This window comes from Agelaius phoeniceus, chromosome 3 (genome assembly GCF_051311805.1).
Source record: "Agelaius phoeniceus isolate bAgePho1 chromosome 3, bAgePho1.hap1, whole genome shotgun sequence".
Lineage (NCBI taxonomy): Eukaryota > Metazoa > Chordata > Aves > Passeriformes > Icteridae > Agelaius > Agelaius phoeniceus.
Window position 1 is genome coordinate 60574406 of NC_135267.1, and position 18150 is coordinate 60592555.

General features: G+C 38.4%; 1 long non-coding RNA gene across 1 annotated transcript; it reads right to left on the reverse strand.

The window, feature by feature from the left end:
• Window positions 1-1864: 1864 nt before the first annotated feature.
• LOC129118991 (uncharacterized) lies at window positions 1865-15607 on the reverse strand. The gene is made up of 5 exons (XR_008534042.2): window positions 15345-15607; window positions 9733-9775; window positions 8917-9074; window positions 7928-8829; window positions 1865-3687 (listed from the first exon to the last, which is right to left on the reverse strand). It is a non-coding gene; the product is annotated as an uncharacterized LOC129118991 (long non-coding RNA).
• Between the last annotated feature and the right edge of the window lie 2543 nt (window positions 15608-18150).

Below are 18150 nucleotides of genomic sequence, written 5' to 3' on the forward strand. Positions count from 1 at the left end.
TCTATACTGGCCTTTACTATTCCATTTCTTCAGATATAATCTGTGGGATCTCAGCACATCGTTCCCGATGTCCAGAGATGCCAGGAGAACCCTTGGGGGTCTCGAAAACCCTGGAATGTTGCCAAGAGTGTTTGGTGGCTTGATTTTGATCCATCCACAGAAGTAACAAGAGTCTGAGGACAAGAGAATCACTTTAGAGTAAAAGGTGTAAAAGAGACACATTTAGAGGGTGAGATATAGATTTTAAGGTTTTTGGTACAGGGGGGTTATGGAGACAAGATGGAGAGATCGGGGCGTGTCTTGTCCTTCTTCTTTCTTCTTCTTGTCCTCCATCTCCTGTGATGATGTTGGCACTTAGAGATTGGTTTCTGGTGAAGGTGCACTTGCCAACATGGGCAAAAAGCATTGGGAAATAAAGGTAAATATTGTATACGTAGGTTTTAGTATAAAAAGACATGACCGCCCCGTGGGTGGTCAGAGAGTGCCTGTGACTGCCTGCAGATCAGACCTCTGTTGGGCAGACAGAAAATTTTTGTAGATAAGAAATAATAAACAACCTGAAGACCGAAAGCTGAAGAGTCCAGACTCGTCCTTTGCATCGCGCCCACCAAAGAACCACTCTACCCGTGTCGGGGCAGAGACAGACAGCCGGACCCGACAATAATCCAGTTGAAAGCAAAAAGTACTAGTAAAAGTTTTTCTGCCCAGCTGACTGCTTCTGCAGAAGTGGGGAAACAGCCCTGTGGCAAGATAAATGTGGTTTTGGTAGTTTCTACCTTCCTTTTCGTAGGAAGGAATGCAGGTTTCTTGTCATCAATTCTGCAGTGCTTCAAGCAGGAAATGTCCCCTGACCTACTCCAAATCCTTTGACAGATGCTTAATTCTGGGCCTGAGAATCTAAGGTTCAAGGAAATTTTATCTTCTGTTCCATTTCTGATTTACTAGAGCCTTCTGTTTCTAATGAATGTAGTTCCTGTAGCATTAAACCAGGATGAGCAGTCAATGTTTACATAACAAACCTCTTTATCACAGGACATGTTCAATCTTTTTCATGGAGAAAGCTCCAACTCAGCCTATAATTGCTCCTGGACTGGGTCGTGATGATTGAAGAATAAGGGCGCATCCTTAGTATGCTACAAAATCCACACATTGTGTACTCATGTGAAATGACTACAGAAAGCCCTTTAGTTCAGCAAACATCCTCTGAATGTCTGGAGAGGATTAAGGATTACAGTCTAGCCAAAGTCTGATGATCATGAAGATGATCTGATGGTGTTCATTCCGTGGCAATACTATAACAGTTAATTGTTCTGAGGCACTTCCAAGTTTTATTTTAAGAAAGGAAGATTTTCTTAGCTGAACTTACCAGTGAATGATTTCTTTACCACTAAAATGAGACTAATGAATTTCTAGTAAATGGAAAATAAGGATGAGAGCAGATAACAAAGATGAACAGTGTATAAGTTAATTACTGATAAGGTAATAGCAATTGTGTTGACATTCAGAGAGTGACAATGCAGTATGTGGAGCAAAAACTATTTGGGCTGAATTTACTTTTTTGTCTTTCCTAGAGCTTATCTGTATAGCACAGCTTACAGCATAGTCACAGGACATATTAGCCCATGTCTACTAGAGGTATTTTATTATTTTTACATAGTGAATAAACCCCAAACAATTCAGCTGCATGGCCAAAAGGAAACCATCCTAACATTTATAATGTTCCATTTTATTTGAAGATATTTGATGAATCCCCAATGAGATTCTGTGTTTGTTGGCATTATATCAGCAGAAAATATTTATGAAGGTCTCTTACAGCTTTCATTAAAAAAATTCAGTGTCACCTTGAAAATAAAGAGCAACAAAGGAAGCAAACACAGGAAGATTTTAATAAATTAATGTAAAACCAGGAAAACAATAACATTACTTTTAAATAAAAAAGGAAATCTATTCTAATAGTACAAACACTTATATTTTTTTTAAATTAAAATTATTAAAGTATGTCATTCTTGGAGGTTATGAGATGTTGAATAAGCTGTTGTACTTCTTTAAGGTCATTGTAGCAACAAAGGATGCAAAAGCTAACCCAACACACCTCTAGTTTACACAACATATGAGTATGTCACCAAAAAAGATGTTTTAGGTGACAGGACCATTTATTTATATAATACAAAATTTTAGAATTGGTGAAGTTGCAGTAGCGTTAACAAAATAATTCAGCAGTTTTTCACACGAGTTAAATGAGACAATACATGAAAAATTAATCTTTTATCATGTTGGTATTATTATTATTGTTGTTATTATTATTATACATTATTATACAGTATTCTTTTTTTCTTTTTATTTTTTCTTGACTGTTTTTTCTTAAGAACCAAATTCAATGATAAGAGAAGACTAATTATGCAGCTATGGTAATACCAAAGTAATTTGGAATTGAAGTACTAAAACCCCAAAGGATATGCATCAAACACAGCCTGACATTTGCTATTGATATAAAATATAATTCTGATTTTTGCTGTATTCTCTGCTCTTAAGGTCCTTTACACCATTAAGTAGAATAATTAAGTCTGAGTTTCATGCCTCTGATGAAGTAGATTAAATGCTAATGTTATTAGAACATGTTATGTACGGTGAACTGAAAAGATTCTAATTTGCCTTGATATGAATTATGTCTTTCACAATTTATATCTCAATCAAAGAAATAATATTGCTTTAAACTGACCTAGGTAGTATTAACTGAATGTTCATGGTGTGCAAAAGCCTTCCTGTATCAGCAACCTGAACACAAATGTTGTGCCAACAGCACAACAGGTTTAATAAAGAGATATGCAGTGATTGCATGCAGGTAATTTTGTAGCTCTTTTTATTAACATTAATCACTGTCAGTTTGTTTTATAATATCCTCAAAAACTGCATGGAATACCCTATGGAGCACACCATGAGCATCATGAAACAGCATCTGCTAGAAACAAAAGCAATTCTGCTCATGCTAAATTCTGTTTTAAATGGCATCTATTAAGAGTGACTGAATTGCTATTTCTATCTGTTGAGAATTATACTGCAAGAACACAATAGTAATTTTCATCAGGAAGAGGAAGTGTCATTAAATACAGGATGTGAATGTACACATGTGCTGTGGCTTGGAAAAAGACAAAATAAATGGGTTTAGCCAATAATGGGGGAAAATAATTAGTACACTAATAGGGCAAGAACAGTAAGACTGTAAATGATTGTATGCTGTATTCAGGAATAACATGCCACATATTGAAAACCAGGAGAAAGCTGTTGCCAATGTTATCAAAGGCCATAAATCCACTCTGATTCTAGGTGCCTGGGGTTCCCAATATAGGTCAATGCAGTTTAGACTTTCAGCAGTTTACTTTAATAGACTCTGCTGCAATAAATGAGTATCTCATTAACTACTACAGACTAGACAAGATCAAGTCACACTCATGGTCACAGAGAATTCCATAATGAGAAACTCATAAAAAATATGGCTATAACTCAGAAACAGAGACAATTTCCTGTGGTGCAGTTTTTGGAATCTGAATTATTATCTTCCGCATACTTCCACTTTATCTACTGTTTCATTACTAGCCTTGATTTTGGATTCATCCAAACTCTTGCACAACGTCTCTGGGTGCTGAGGAGTGGTTCAGAGTGTCAGCCCCCATGCACTTCTACAAGCACCTGTCGGGTCCGGCTGTCTGTCTCTGCCCCGACACGGGTAGAGTGGTTCTTTGGTGGGCGCGATGCAAAGGACGAGTCTGGACTCTTCAGCTTTCGGTCTTCAGGTTGTTTATTATTTCTTATCTACAAAATTTTTCTGTCTGCCCAACAGAGGTCTGATCTGCAGGCAGTCACAGGCACTCTCTGACCACCCACGGGGCGGTCATGTCTTTTTATACTAAAACCTACGTATACAATATTTACCTTTATTTCCCAATGCTTTTCGCCCATGTTAGCAAGTGCACCTTCACCAGAAACCAATCTCTAAGTGCCAACATCATCACAGGAGATGGAGGACAAGAAGAAGAAAGAAGAAGGACAAGACACGCCCCGATCTCTCCATCTTGTCTCCATAACCCCCCTGTACCAAAAACCTTAAAGTCTATATCTCACCCTCTAAATGTGTCTCTTTTACACCTTGTACTCTAAAGTGATTCTCTTGTCCTCAGACTCTTGTTACTTCTGTGGATGGATCAAAATCAAGCCACCAAACACTCTTGGCAACATTCCAGGGTTTTCGAGACCCCCAAGGGTTCTCCTGGCATCTCTGGACATCGGGAACGATGTGCTGAGATCCCACATCTCCCCCTTCTGTTTGCACCAAGAAGACTTCTTTGGCAACTTGACTCATGACACGTCTCACACACATAAAGATGCATGGGACAATGAGCATGAGGACTAAGAGTATTATTAAAATATAAAATCCCATTTTTAAAAACCCTCTCCATAAGGGAGAAAGATCAAAAAATCCCGCCACATCATCAAATCCATGACCCAGTGATCTCGCCTAGTTTCTTTATACTGTCTTTTATATTTTGAATGCTTTCATGAATTGATCTCGAATGATCTGAGAGATTCATGCAGCACATTCCCTCAAACTCTTCACATCCATGTCCATGAGCAAGCAATAGATAATCGATTGCTGCTCTATTTTGAAGAGTTGCCTCTCTCACACTGCTTACATCTTTCAACATGTCACTCAAAGTGAGAGAAACTGATTGAGCATGCTTGCTCAACCAACAACCCATGTGGTCCAGTTGAGTCAAGGCCACCCCCGATGCTGTCTGAGGTGAGAAAATTGCTGCTGCAATTCTCCTTGCCTTGTCCCAGGTGTATACTTCATCATCACAGTCTGCACTGTAATGTTGCAAGGACCTTTTCTCTTTGTGTTTTTGTTCTCTCAACACTTTTAAATCTGGTGACAACATTGAAATCCTCCCAATGCTGCATGGACCTCCCTTGGCATTTGCAGGAATGCCGTGCCAAATTCTGTCCCCACAAATTAAAAACAACCCACGTGGCAATTGCACTGGGACCTGGATTGATCCTTTGGCTGTCGTCACAGTGTGATTGCACCAAGCTGATGCATTTCTATAATATTCATGATTTGGTGTGACATCAATGCTATTGTTTGTCCTTGACACATTCGAATTTTCAAATTTCATGCATAGCTCCATTGTTGTGGACCCAAAAATTTCCAATTCCTGTGGTTCAGTAGAAGCCACAGGTAAAAGATGTGTCCACGCACACCATTCATTCACAGGATCTTTGATGACCTGTGAAATCTCCATTGGAGAATGCCCTGGAATTGGCCATTCGCCCACTGGCAACCCAACCATGCATGCCGTGAATGGTTTCCCTGGTTTCGACTGTGTCAGGCAGATACTTTCTAAGTTTGCTGCCTGGGCTAACGTTTCCCAAACATTTTGTTTCGGCTGACTGACTGAGCTGGCATTGAGGGTTGAGTACTTGAGCGTTTCTTTTGAGTGGAAGGGGTTTGAAACATAGGGTTTGAGGCTAGAGGCATCGGTCTCAGAGAGGGGATGGAGCCCCGGGATGCCGAACCCCGAGCGTGGCCCCTTCTTTTCGCCCCAGACGTCACAGAGGATCAGACCCGCCCCCGACCTCGCTCCGCCGGCACTTCCCGCGCATGCGTGCCTTCGGGGACGCCCCCTGCCTCCCCTGTACTGACGTCACTGTCTCCGTCCCGCTCCACCTCCGAAGTCTCCTCCCTATCGTCTGTTCCTGCCCCTCTCTCCTCCTCCTCTGACGCTGTATCCACACCCCCCGCCGAAGCGCGCAGCCCCCTCCCCGCGGGTGCCCCCTTTCTCGCAGCGATTCGAGCCGATCTCCGGGTCCAGACTTCCGGGTCTGACGTCACCACCGCGCGTCTCCTGCGTCCCTTCACAGCAGCTCTCCGGAGCTCTGCAGCTGCTCCGCCCTTGCTGCCCGTGTCTGACGCTCCCACGCCGGTTTGAGAGCTCTCCCCGGCTGTCTCCTGAGCCTTGCTCGACCCGCGCGTCTTTGGCACCGCTCCAAAGGCGACTGTCGCTTTCGGCGTTGCGCTCGCAAGAGTCGCATGGAAACCCGTGTCTCCCATTGCCTCCCCGCCCCCCCGCCGGCCGCCGCCGCTTCCGCGCCGCCGCGCCTGCTGCGAGAGAGCGCATCCCCCCTCCCCGCTTGTTCCCTTTGAACCCCCCTCCCCGACTCCGCCACGTTTTCCACCTCCTCCCCCCCTGATTCCTGCGAATTGGGACAGTACACTCCGGAAGGGTGGCCTGTCTCCTCGATGTCGCTGGGAGAAAACTTTATTTCATCAGGAAGAGGAATGGTATCATCAGTGTCTGAGTCGGAGTCTGAAATCCCTGTATTCTCTGTGGTTTCAGGGTGCTTTAGGGTTCCCTTGGGTTTTCGGGATGGTGGGACTGAGGGCAATGACATTTTCCCTTGTACCCTTTTCTCGGGCACCTTTTCCCCCGGGCTAATTGAGATCAGAGCCAATTTCTGTTTGGAACCTTGCTCTGCTCCCTCCGCCCCTCTGGGACCTGCAACAACTTGTTGCCTGGCTGACCCCCTAAATTGAGTTGAGGTCGCCTCTAACATAATTCTTGCTGAGGACAGCAACTTTAAGGCTGTTTTATCCTCATTGATGGCTAGAAAATATAGGTGTCTGTTAACTTCTTGCCAAAAGCCTACTTCAAATAACAGCCTTGTTTCGGAGTACGGGTAATTACACCGCACCCATAGCAATAATTCTCTAAGCTTTTTCTTTGGGATCCCCTTAGTGTGTGTGTCTGCCACGCCCTGTAGGTCGGACAGAATTTCTATTTGTTCCTGGGAAAGTGTACCCCCCATGTTCTTAATTCTTGACCTTCTCACCGAATTCCTGTCGTCAGAGCAGTCCGGAGGCTCCTGGTCTCTGGCCTGCAGGTCACAGGAGATGGATCCGGAGGCGCCTTTCCGATTCCGATCCGGGCTGTCCTGCTACGAACTTTCTTCGGCTGAGGTGGAGTGCGATGTTTTCTGCGGCTGCTGCGTTTTCAGAGTCTCCTGGCTGCTTTCTGGCTGTTTTCCCAAGGAGTTATCAGGCTCTCCTGGGAATGAGTCCAACTCGGGAGCTGCCCACTCGGTGCTTCAAGGCTGCCCCTGTGCAAGAGGTGCACAGCAGAGCTCACCGTGGCTCAGCGAAGGCTGCTGGATGCTGCTGGATCGCCGGTCGCTGCCGAGCTGCTCCCGGGTCGCCGCCGGGTGCCCACCGGTGCCGGTGCCCACGGGGTGCCCACCCAGGGACGCCAAATGTCGGGTCCGGCTGTCTGTCTCTGCCCCGACACGGGTAGAGTGGTTCTTTGGTGGGCGCGATGCAAAGGACGAGTCTGGACTCTTCAGCTTTCGGTCTTCAGGTTGTTTATTATTTCTTATCTACAAAATTTTTCTGTCTGCCCAACAGAGGTCTGATCTGCAGGCAGTCACAGGCACTCTCTGACCACCCACGGGGCGGTCATGTCTTTTTATACTAAAACCTACGTATACAATATTTACCTTTATTTCCCAATGCTTTTCGCCCATGTTAGCAAGTGCACCTTCACCAGAAACCAATCTCTAAGTGCCAACATCATCACAGGAGATGGAGGACAAGAAGAAGAAAGAAGAAGGACAAGACACGCCCCGATCTCTCCATCTTGTCTCCATAACCCCCCTGTACCAAAAACCTTAAAGTCTATATCTCACCCTCTAAATGTGTCTCTTTTACACCTTGTACTCTAAAGTGATTCTCTTGTCCTCAGACTCTTGTTACTTCTGTGGATGGATCAAAATCAAGCCACCAAGCACTCTTGGCAACATTCCAGGGTTTTCGAGACCCCCAAGGGTTCTCCTGGCATCTCTGGACATCGGGAACGATGTGCTGAGATCCCACAAGCACCCAGCAAGGCAGGGCACAGAGCATGCCTGGGGAGGCTGCACTGCCCACCCAGAACAAAGGCGCAACAAGGTTGCAGTGGGGCCACTAAAGCAGCAGATTCTTCTCTCTCTGACTTGCATCTCTGGAAGGTATTGGTGCAGTTCAGTGGCTGGACTTTGACCATAACTACTTCATCCTCAGGAAATTTTTTAGAGGAAACCAGTAATCTGTGGCTCTGGAGATGTGTCATCCTGCATTTGTGGTGCACGATGTAGTGTGTGTGCAGAGAGCTTGTATAATACTCTGCAAAGACCAATGCTGGCATATTTTGTACCAGTTACAAAAGGTTGTTTAAGAAAAGTCCTGAGTTTTTAGACTCCCTAATTAAAATATGAACATGCTTTTCTGTGAAATCAGTTCTTTTACATTCTTCAAATGACAAACTCTTCTCAGGTTTTCCAATAGAAAGGAAAAAGAACCATCCAGCCTCTGTTTCAGTAGTTGTTAAATTGTATGCAGCATTTCAATATTTACAATATTTCTGCCAAAGCATGAGCATTCTTGCATGGAATTGTTTTTCTCTCTTTCAATATGGTCTTTTAATAGTCTGCATCGATTGCCTATTTTTCCTGCATATACCAAAATATGACTCTCACTTTCACAAAAAGTGTAACAACCAGGCATTCATTTTGCATTGATCAGAAGCTGAACAGGAGCAAATTGATTTCTCTTACTTTTCCAAGTTCTTTCATCTGTTCTTATTGCTGGCTTTAACATTCTTCTTAAAACACAATCCTCCAATTTCTGTCTGGTTCCAGTGATGGCAAATGTTGCCACATTGCACTCATTTTGAAAGTACTCTTTTCCTGTGTGTCATGTTTATTCCCTTAGTTTCATTCTCAGAATGTTGGAACTAATTGGATCTAAACAAACAGTAGTGCTCAGGTTACCATATGATAGTAGTCATTTTATAATATGCTATAATAATTGATAATTTTTATAAAGATTACCAATGATAAAGGATCTTCCTGAGGGGTATTTGGGTTGCCTCCGGTGTGACAGTAAGTTTTGCTTCTGTGAAAGCAGCATTGCATAAAAGGCTCTTGCAATTCCTCACGTTCTACACAGAGTAGGTTCTGGATAATTCAGTTAAATTCTGCTCTTTCACCTGTTTCCAGAAAAAATAAATACATTTTAAACATAATTAGTGCGAGTGAAATAATTCTTGGTATCACACTTTGAGAAGGAAGTCTGAATATTTGCTGACTAGTACCCTTGGGATATGTAAGACAGAGTCATTCTTTTCATGACCACTTTGCTTCTTGATCTGGGTCAGTTTTACATCTATAATCAACCACCCTTTGAAAAAGCTGCATAGTATCTAGTCTAGACATAAATGTGAAACTTTACTGTCCATGGTTGTTAGTCTGATACTTTTTAATAACATGTAAGTTCACACTTGAGAACCACAAGAATGAAAACCTTTGAATGGAAATGAGAAGAAGTCAAGCAGGAAATTTCCTTCAAAGCTGGACTCTAATGGAACTAAGTGTGCAGTCAGGGAAAAAGGTCTGTTTTTACTATATCCTGTCAGGAAGAAGAAAATCACCCTTCTGCTGCTTCTCCCACACTTTGAATATCTGCTTAAAATGTTGGAAAGTAACTGACTAGTATAAATTTTGTATTTATGTTATTATTTCTCTATGAGCAAAATGTATCTACACTTATCCTATTAATTATGTGTTAACTATGAAGGATATTTGACATTTACAATTCTAGACTAGAAGTCAGACACTGGCAAGTTGAAGCACCAGCTGTATCCTTACCCTGTGGCCTTAGGAAGCCTCTTCGCCTTTTCAGTTTGTCCACCTGAAAAACAGAGATAACACTTTCCTGCCTAGGTAGAAGGAGTCCTTTGAATTAATTTGTCTTATCAATGTTAGGCAAAAGCAAAGCACTTTATAGGAGTCAGTCATTTCTGCAAAAAAAGATTTAGCAAAATGGGTTTTAGTCTCTGGAGAGATCAGTTTCAGACCAGCAGGGATTGGTATTTTCAAGTCATGGTCAGTTTAACACACTGAAGAAATTTTCACTAGTGGTGCATGAATAAAACCAACAGTTTATTTACAGAGATAAAGAGCATTTCAACTAGCAGAAAATCTGATAGGCTAGATATAACACAAAAAAATGAAATGGCGCTTAGATATGATGATAAACACATGTAACAGTAAACTAGCTGTAAACCCTCTTTCAAATTGAGTAATTTTCCTTTCCTTTCCTTTCCTTTCCTTTCCTTTCCTTTCCTTTCCTTTCCTTTCCTTTCCTTTCCTTTCCTTTCCTTTCCTTTCCTTTCCTTTCCTTGTGAATGAGAAAATCAATTTGTATGGATTAGCTGTTGGGGTTCTTTTTTGTCACTCTTTATGTAGATGTTTTCCAATAAAAAAACTGCTTTGGAAACCTATTTCATGATTGAATTGAAAAATTGAATGCATACAGGCTGAAATACTTCATGACTTTTCACAGCACTAAACTACTGTATTGAACATGGTCTGAGAAACGTTATTTTACCGATTTTCTAAAATCCTGTTTTAGCCCATTCTTTATTTTATCTTCCTTAGTCATTATTAGCCTGTCTATAAAGGTCTCTTGTCCACTAAGGACCAACTAGAGCTGCATGTTCACAAGGAGCAGGGTTGTATATCTTCTTCCACAATTACCTGGAAGAGGGAAAGCACTAATAAAGATCCATCTTCTTCAGAATATTCTTAACTATATTTGATAGGTCATTGCTTCTCTGTTGCAGAAGAAATTCAGAAGAACCTCAGAAAGCCGAGTGGGCAAATGGTGAAAAAGCAATTTAAGTATCAAAAACTGAAATGAATATATCTAAGAAAAAATAATAGAAAACATGATGTCTAACTTGGAGCTAATAATTAGAGCTCAGGTCTTCAAGCCATCAATAATTTCCAGAAATTAACAAGTAAACATTCATCAGAATCTGAAAAAATCAGTGACAATGCTGCCCATCTTCAGGTAGGGTACTGAAAAACAGATGGAGAATTCATTTTTCCTGCTACATAAAATTTTCTTGCATCTTTATCTTGGTATCATATTCAGTTCTATATGTATCTCAGGAAACATATTTAAGAGCTAGAGATGCTGCAGGGAAGCACAATTAAATAGATGAAGGGAATAGAGCATGAGAATGTCCCTTATGAGGAGAGAACATGAAGTTTTTTAGTTTACAGAGGAACACCCTGAAGAGATACATGATGAGAGATTTACAGACCCATGAAGGTACTGTATAAAATTACAGTGGAGCTGGTATCATTTATTTCAGTTCTGAAATTGGGGACAATTGTCAAAACTCTTAGGTAACCATCCTCAAACAAAAATATAATTTTACAGAGCAGGTCATGAACATCTGAAGCATGCTGCCATGGGAGTTCAGGGAAAGAGGAAGTATTTCCAGGTTCAAAAAGGAGCTAGACAAATTTATGGACAGCAAAGAATCTAGTAATTCAATCATTTGCTCTTCTGATCTTCCTTGCTTTTTTGTTTTTATGAAGATGTGAGCTGACACTTTGGACAAGTGTTGAGATTTTTGTTAAGGAAAAATGAAAGGAAAATGTTTGAGAAGGTCTTGAGTTGAAAGTTTAAAAACTCTTGCCATAAGGAAATCCTGCTCTATAACTCGTTGCTGACTTTGAAAATTTCTTCATGCCTCACACTTTCTTGGGAAATCCACTGGCAAAAATGTTTTAAAAGTTCTATTGCAGGCTTTTGATGCATTCTTGATCTACCATTTTTATAAATTTGGACTTATTACATATTTATTTCAATGCAATAGCTCAACCAACCTGAATCAAGTTAGTTTTAACTTATTCTCTCTGTAAACAATATTTAATTTAAAGGATTTTAAATTTTCAGCAACTCCTAGTGCTTAGAGTTAAAACTCCTAAGTTCAAAATTAGAAATATATTTCCCTTGGTTCTGTAAGAAGAATGCTTCAATAAAGCAGAAAGGACTGTGAATCTCTAAAAAAATGTAAAAAATCCCTTTTATATTAGATGAACCTGAAGTAAATTGTAGAGAATAAAATGTCAAAACATATTTGTATCTACAATCTAAATATGAACTCGTTGTGCTTGTATTTATATAAAGATGGTTTATGCAGTGAAAAACCTATGAAATTATAATTAGACAGTTTAAAATATTTATTTCTATTCTGTAATTTGTGAGTGACTAAAGGGGATGGAGGTTTTGGGATGTGTTGATCTATTATTTGAGAAATGTCACATTTTGTAACAAAATGAAGGTTGAGATTCTATTCATACCACCTATTTACATTATGGTAAAATTACTTGAGGATTCATGACAATCCTTTTTTCTTTTCTATACAGAGATTTTTTTCAAAATAAAATGAAAGGCAATTTATGCTTTGTCATCTTTATAAGTGTCTTTGATCCAAGTAAAATGTTATTTGTTAGTACATTAATTTTAAAGTATTTTCCTCTAAGTCTCTTCATCATTTGTGCTCCCCCTAGTTTTCAGACCATCCAAGTTCTTATGACCTTTAATGATCTTTAGTTTCTTTCATTAAACTAATCATGAAGGACTTTCAGTGTTGTCAAAAGAAAAAAAAAAACAAAAAGAAACCTTACTTGTTTTCAATCTTTTTATTTTTTAGAGAAGATAAATGTCAAGCTGTGTTCTTTGAATACAGCTACTCCCTTATTACAGCTAAGAGTTGTGCAGATACATAACTGTCAACAGATTCCTTTAGAAAAAGCATTGCTAATCGCAGAGTGTTTTGCCATGCACAGATTTTCTTGTGCTATTATGAATATCAAAGTGACCTTCTCACAAGTGAGATATTCTGCATTTTTATTAACTACTGACAGGAGAATATCTTGTTAAAAAAATACTTCATCATGTGCTTACTGACAGACTTTTCTCAACTTTCTTTTAGCAGCACATTGGAAATAATGATCCCTCTCCATCTCTGGCCTATTTGTCTGTCTGGCCTCCTGTCTGTCTTCTGCTTTCTGTTTTCTTCTTTCCACTTTCTCCACAAATCTTTTAGAATTATTTTCTATTATTCTAAATCTGCCTTGTCTGGTCTCCCTCTCTATCCCCTAAATTTTTTTTTTTTTTATTTATGCACTCAGGTTGCCACACCTGACAAGGTTTGGACATGCTGGGTCCTAGATCTCACCACAGATCACATAGACATCTGCACATCAAATAAAAACAGCTGTAGAAATGTCCATATAAGAAAACAGTTTATTCCAAAAAACGTAATTTCTAAAAGTATGTTGATTTTTTGGTTGGTCACACATGAGGAGATAGAGACATTCCTCAAGATTATTGTGACTATCAAAGCAAAATGGTTTTTTTTTTTTCAATTGTTCATCTGGACCTTTCTATTATTTAGTACCTGATACAGAGCTTGATGACTAATGGTTACTTTAATTTTAGCTGTTAAGAGAACTCCTATTGCATACAAATGTACTTTTTGCATAAATAATCCTTAAATCAAGGCAAAGCTGACAGACTATATGATATGGACTGGATGCTGGACTATATGATATTCAGAAGTCTATTCAAAAATTATCAAGATCTCTAAAAATTTTTAAAGCTTTGAATGCTCAGACTAAAGAAACTTAAACTGATTAAGTCCATTCATTATTTTAACTGCAAGCCCTGAAGCATCTTTGCAATAAGGCCCCTTATTGCACAAGGACAAAAGATTCTCCTAAATGTCCAAGAGAAGCTTTCTCTAACCTTTGTACTTTTTTTGGTTACTAATCATAGCACACTTAGAGACCTCTGGTGATAAATTTGGAATTGAAAAATAACTGTAGTGGGAAGAGACCTCTGAAGGCTATCTAATCTAACCTCCTGCACAAACCAGGAACATCACCTACAACAGAATGCTCACAGTGTGTCCCATTGGATTTTGAACATAACCAATTGTAAACTGAACATTGCTCACTCAGTTTTCTTATGATTTCCTCACTGTGAAGAGAAATTTTCTTAAGGAACCATATTGTCCAGAAGAAAGCTTTACACAAGCATGTGGACATCTCTAAAACCAGGTCCATGGTTTGACATTATGGCCTGAAAACATTTGGAACAGAGCCTGCCTGCACTGCAGGCTTATTTTCCCACATCGAGGCAAATAGTAAGATGTAGATGTAAAGTATTTTCCATATATTCCATTTAAGTTATTACATAGCATTACAGATAAGAATCTCATGGATTGACCCAAACTTATTCAAATCACATGGAATATTTCTATTAAATTTCATGGTCATCAAAAAGGCTTTGAACTGCTACTATGTTTTTTCTGTATTTTTTCATTTTATTGAGTATTTTTAAAACAATATTTTTTTCATAACTTACAGCTATGTTAGCTTTAGGGGTTTAAGGGAATTGCAAAGTTACAGATTTCTAGAAATTATTTAATGCTGCTGTTGACTGTCTATAAATCTTTTTCCAAGTGTTTGTCGTATTTAACTGTATGGAATTGCTTAATTACTTGAATAGAAAATAATGAAAGTTAGTCTTTCACATTTACCACTCTTTTTTTTTCAGAATGAATCACACAGCTATTTACATGACTGGAAAATATTCTTTCAGTGATTTGCATTCAGCTTGTTACTAAAGTGCTAAAAATCAATTAAAAGTTTTAAAGAGTAATTTGTTTGTCAAGGTCCCTTTTCAAATATAGATTGCAACATTAATTGCTTATAGCACATGTCACTTTCAGTAGAGATGCCAGAAGTGTCTGGAAAACTTTTTATAAGCTTTATGAAAGTAAATTTAGTTTGATACTAGAACTGAACATGAAAATCCCCTTTCTCAATAGCAAGGATTTTTAAGCCGCTCATGTGTGGACTGCTTAATCTTCATTTCAACAACAGCACAAAGTGGTTTCTTTCCATACCAGAGATTTTTCTCATCATCAGATAAAATCTCTTTTAAAATGAAATTGTGTGCTGCCATTTCAGCTTTGGGGCTAGTGAACAAAACTGAACTCCTTGCACTGAAGTCTTGGGAATTCAAATAGGTCCAAATGTTTGCAATTTAGGTTCTACGTACTTAGTTGATCAGCTTTCCAGTAAGAATAGTTCTGTTTCATAGGCATGAAATTACCAAAGTTCTCCATCAGCATTAGACTTCCAAAAGCTCAGCTAAATATATGGACAAAATCTCCTTCTTTTCTGTCTGTGAAAACAAATAAGTTTTTTAATCAGTTACTTTGTTTCTACTTCCAAATTTGAACACTTTCAGCTAGCCTGATTACTCTTTCTCAATTTGTCATAATGTGATTTTTGCACTGCTTTCAACATTCTATTTCCATTTCCATACAACAATACTAAGTATTTTTTATCATGGAACTTGAACTGGCCAGTTACTCATGTGATCTTACCCTTTGAATTCCAGATGTTTTGTACTTCCTCTATGGGTGCAGGACCATTGCATCACACATCAGACTAATTAGTTTTGCATTTGCCTGTGTTTACAAGATTTTCAAAAGTAATTTGATAAAATCTGCTGAAAAGAAAAATTGATATATTAGAATGGAAAGAAAATTCACTCTTCCTCCATTTTTAAAAAATTAAATATTAATGGAAAATAATTCATATTAAGGTTCACAATCTAATTTATCTGAATTATTCTATTATAAGCTAATGATACAGTAATTTAAAACTAATAATTTAATAAAAATATAAGATTAACATGAACTTCCCACTGATTCGTTTTTTTGCTTTCTTAATAAGATGCAGTACATTTTCTCAGTGTATACAAATATTTTTCTGCTGTCTCATTGCTTTTTAAATTGACTAAGATGGTTGACAGGCTTATCTTTCATATTACAAAGTTTGACATTAACTGAAGAAAAAAAGAAAAAAAGCCACAAGATAAAAGTCTTCAAGCCACTAGAGGATCTTCTGTTTAGGCAGAAGAGGCAAACCCTTCATATATTTCACTAGTTGAGGATAGCTTAGGTAAACATAAATAAAAACAAAAAAACAGAGGGCCAAATTGCTGTGCTGAATCTTCAAATTTTTAGTAAAGTTGTACTGAGCTTATGTATCTTTAAAGTTTACATGTATTAACCTTTACTGACTGTGCTGTACTGCAGAGCAGAATAATTGCAGACTTAAATTTCTTTATTAAAGAACCTGGGCCCAGATCTAACACCAAAGCTGTATATTTGTTTTTAGAATCTGTATACTATTGTGAATCTGCAGTGTCCCACTGTCTTCCCTTTTCTCCTCTCATACAGATTCCAAACTTCATCTTTGACTTTAATTTATTGTAAACTTCTGTCTTAATTTGTATTCTAGTTTATCTAATAGTGATTTATTTAGAAGAATCTTTTGTAAGTGGTAAGCAGCAGATGCTGATACACAATCTAATGATAGTGCACATCCTCATCTGGCCAAGATGAGCTAATTTCAAGTTATGGGGTTCATTTATAAATGTTTTCCTGGTTGGGTGGCAGATAAATGTGCTTTTGAGTATCATGTAGATTAGGAGCCTATACTTCTAATGGCTCCTTTCTGCTTTGTTTTGGAGTTATAAGAGACGCATTTAAAGACAGAGTATCAAAGACCCTATTTTTAGAATAGAATGCAATTTTTAAACTTTACACATACATGTATCTAATAACAGAAGGTATGATTAATTGCTTGTCTATGCTCAAATTTTATATTTGAGCACAAGTTGGCTAGAAGAAACTGAAAGCACCTTTTTGGATGTAGAAGTTATTCTGAAGTGAAAAAGACAGCTCAAGGACAATCCAAATCCATTGTCAAGAAAGTGCAATAGTTTTTCAAGGAAGTACAGAAGCATTTATCATGTTTAAGGGGTCTCTCCATTTAAGGATTAGGGGCTACAGTTTCATCTGGAATCATTCAAAACCAGAATTTTTGTGGAGTTTATAACTGTAATCACCTGAATGGTAGTAGGAAAATAATAGAAGAATATAATTTTGCCTGACCAGTCTTGACATATTATACTGTTGAAGTTACTCAAAATGAAATGCCTCATTTGACTAGATGATGATAAATAGTGTGCTGGTTGCTGCCACAGCTATATTTTGCTAAATGATACTTTTCCTACTCTCAGGCACTCTGTTATCACTTAAACATCAATTATATTTCACAGGAGAACATCTGCTGTCTATATTAAAATTTTAAAAAATCACTGAACAGACAACAAAAACAACAACCAAAACAACAAAAAATCAGACAACAAAAAAATCAAACAAACGATAAAAACAAACAAACAATCCCCCTAAACAACTGACAACAAAAAAAAGGGAAACCCACAAAAATCCCAGGACGTTATAGGGCTCTTCACATTCTAAGAAACCCAGATCTGTGGCCTTCACATTTAAGACTGATGTAAAAGAAGTTTAATGGGCAGTGAGATGTCCACACCCACCAACATGTAAATCCTACAGTATTACAAAAAGAAGTAACTGAATTAATTCTAAGTACCATGGAAAAATATTACCATCTCTGAGTAATGGATAGGATGCCTCTGGTACATTGATTTCATAATCTGAATAGCAGCAGTGATAACTTAGTCTGATTCAGGAGGCTCTACTGCCAGTATACTTTCTAAGATGAAAAATATTTACTGGGAGATCACCCCTGAAGTCTTTACAAGATGATGCTGATGACTATTATTTTATTGGCAGCAACTTAGTGCTGACAACTAAAAAGGAACTGTGATTGTGGGGTTAGATTAAATTTTGCTCTGCATTCGAGAACTGAGGACAAAATTTTTGTAACTTTGTAACACAATTTTTGCAATTACCACATTTTGTAATGTGACTAACAGGACAGCCACACTTGGCGGGAAGTCTTCGGACAAATTTTGAACCTTCATGATTATCAGCTTTCCTGGCAATACAGAAGCATATTCAATGGAAGAAGGATTATCTCCTTTTCTAGGTATTTCCTTTAAAGGATTTTTCAAAAAAAGTGTTTTCCTCATATTTTTATCAAATTAAGAATCCAAGAACTGTTTTGCACCACACTGACAGATTTTTATTGATTAGTTGAATGTGCTCTGTGACATGAAAAAAAACTCAAAAAGTAATAAGAAATCAATATTTAAATTTACAATTGTTTGGGGGTTTTTGTTTGTTTTTTTGTTTTCTTCTCTGTTTAAAAATTAGATGGAAGAATAGTGCATTTCTACAATTTCAAAGATATTAG